We start from the raw sequence: 3,169 nt of genomic DNA, 5'->3' as shown, positions 1-3,169 counted from the left end.
GACCCAGGAGAGCTTGCAACAGTCGTTCTCCGGGCCTTGGGGTCCGGCTGTTGCGAGGAAGAAGCCCTTGGAGTGCCAGACTGAAAACAAAAAGAGTTAGTATATGCATAATACAACTTAAAGGGGAAGAGTTTTCAAAGCTTACCAAGGGTGCCTCCTTGCTGGGGGAGTCGGCGTACGACTGCTTCATTAGCGAAACCCGCAGCATGGCCGCCGCAGTCTTAGATGCTGTTATTTTACTCATGGCGTCGGCTGAAAGAAATAAACAGCAAAGTTAGTAAAAATCCCAAGTAAACAAGGCGTGAAAAAACAGAGTATTCGTCAGGCCGGCTACCTCTACAGCACCGACTGCCGAGGCCACAGGCGGCCAAGAAGTACTCATCATAGAGCCACTTGAAGCTCGGGACGCAGTGTAGGGGTACTTGCTCTCGTACCCCTGAAGTAGAGTTCACCCTAGTCTCTACTTTGAAGAGTCCTTTGTCTAGGATCTCTCTTTTAGCCTTTGGGGGAACAGGCGGCATGCTGCGGCCGCCTGCAAGAAGAGGCGGATCTCTGTTCCACTTGTTAAAACGTTTGTTCAGCTCCGTGTCTGAACTCTCGATAATAAGGAAGGTGTTCCGCCAATCCTTCCATTTGTTTGCCTTACCTCTCGTCATGAGGTAACCCCTGTGGCTTGTTAGTTGATACCAGCCGGTACCTCCCGACTTAGGGGTCCGGCTGAGATAGTTCATGTGGGCGAAAGCCTCAAAACTTGGCTCCACCCCGTTCAGTTCGCACCCGGCCACATAGCCGAGTACGTTTACCCAAGAGTTGGGGGCTAACTGCCATAACCCCAGATCATACCCATCTAAAATCCGCTGAACAGCCGGATGTAATGGGAAGCGCAGACCAGCTTTGATGGCCGCCACATAGCAGCCAAAACAGCCGTCACCATAGCTGGTACCAGCCGGCCAGACGACAGTATCTTCTGGATCCGGCACAAACAGTAAATACTCCGGGCTCATTTTGTGGTTAGCAATAAAGCTCGCCACGTTGTCTCGCATGGTTGCGATCCGGCCCCGGGGCACCCTGCAGTAGTAGGGGGTGTTTTCCTCTCTGTAAGAGGCGGACGGCTCTGCCCAATTATCCCCCTTCTCCACGGCATGAGAACTTCTCGCCTCTTGTAGGCGGTTATGTTTTTCTTCTGAGTCAGAAGAACTATGGTCAGAAGAGCTGGAATCGGACTCGTCCCCTGACGAGTCCGAAGAGGACGACTCCTCCCCTCTCCTAGAGGGGCCCGCCTCCTCTCCCTTAGAAGGAGCAGAAGGTAAATTAGACATGTCCACGGTTAGATGAGAAGGGAACACCTTGGTCCCTCTCTCAGAACTGTCAGCTTGACAGTCGCCTCGTTCCACATCTGGCGCCTGGTCAGATGTTTCGCTAAGGAGTACCCTTTGGGAGGAGCCGTCTGAGTTTGATATTCTAGCAGTCTTTTTTGTTCTGGCCATCACGTTCTGCATAGACACAGATTCAGTCGGACTTTGTATAAAGGGCAAAGATGGGTCCAGAAAAGGGCAGGCGGCACTCCTAGTCCTAGATTCAGCCGTCCCCGGTGACCGGCTGATCACTAACTTAGGGCGTGTCGTGTGCTTCCATGGTGCCATTTCAAAAAATAAAAAGAAAATTAAGAGTAAGAGAACTGAGTTACCTGAACGGATGACAGTTGATGAAGTCCTGAAAGTTCGGGTCAGTCGGCTTGTCAGAACAGGCGGTAGGCAGAAAAAGTCCGAAAATGTCAGATCAAGTTCAGGGGTCCGAATGTTCTCGCAAAAATTCTCAAATGTGAAAATGACCGAAGTCAGCACTTCCTTTTATAGGCAAAATGAGAAGGCGAAGGGTCGCTTCCGAATTCAAATTTGGGCGGGAGAGTCTCCCGGCCGTCTGCAAGGTGACACCTGTAACGGGCCGTCGCCTGTCACCGTGCGACGCCTGTCACAGGCGACACGTGACCAGTCGCGTGCCACCTGTGAGGGGCAAATGATTAGGGGATTTTTATCCACCAAGCGCCGTTTGACAAGTGGACCAACCAGGTTCCGCCACGCGTCCTCCACGGACCACTTAAGACACGCCACGTGTCCACCCATGCCAAATGGGACAACCGGCCATCAAGGCCCATTTCAGTCTAGAAGCCCGATCGGCCCTAGGTTTACCTTAAACCTAGAGAGTTGCACGCTTCCCAAGGCTATAAATACTCGATTAATCCTCATTAATCAAGGGACCGAATAATTTACGGAACACACTAATAACCGGCTGATCTCGCTAGCAAAGCAGATTACCTACATTAAAAACTCTCACCTAGAGAGACCTTATTACTTTAATTTCTGTATTAATTACTCCTTAATCAGGTACTAACTTGACCGTTGGAGGCGGAGCTCTCAGGAGTCTCCGTTATTTTGCAGGTACAGGCGTCCGGTTCCAGTCTCGGAATTGTAACTCTCCCGCAGGACATCAGAAAACCCCGAAACAATTACCATTAGAGATTAGTGTGTAGTATGATTTATAGAACCGTTTCTTGTGCTATGAGGATATAAATCATTTGCACATGTATTGGTTTAGAACCATACTGGATTAACCTATGAGAATACTTTAAGAGATTTAAAAATCGTCATAAGTATTTTTCTCATTATTATTATCGGAACTCTTTTGCTGGACCATGAGGATATAAATCATGTGCGCTTTCTGACTAACATGCAATCAATAGGTTACCCTAAACCTATTTATCTATGTTATTTGAATATTAATTCACAAATAAAACTATTATTGGCGATCACTTGAATTACAATCATATTAACCCTAACAAGATTATTAATTATCTTATTAAGCGTGATTAAAAGTACCAATTCCCTTTAACATGCATAAAAGGCGTGATCAAGCAATAACAATAGATATCAAGCAACATAATATATAATTAAACATAATAATAATAATTAAACTAATCATGATCATAAATTATAACAATTATAATCATAATTAACATAATCATGTTAAAACATAATAATAATACCAAGATCCTAGGCATGATACTAACAAGATTAATAACAAACCCTAGCATGTCACTAAACAATAAAAATCAAAGCTTTAACCCTAACATGATACTAACATGAATATTAGGAAAGAAAATTGAAGGCAT

The sequence above is a fragment of the Chenopodium quinoa genome, unplaced genomic scaffold (assembly GCF_001683475.1).
Source record: "Chenopodium quinoa cultivar QQ74 unplaced genomic scaffold, ASM168347v1, whole genome shotgun sequence".
Classification (NCBI taxonomy): Eukaryota; Viridiplantae; Streptophyta; class Magnoliopsida; order Caryophyllales; family Amaranthaceae; genus Chenopodium; species Chenopodium quinoa.
This window is presented reverse-complemented; position numbering follows the sequence as displayed.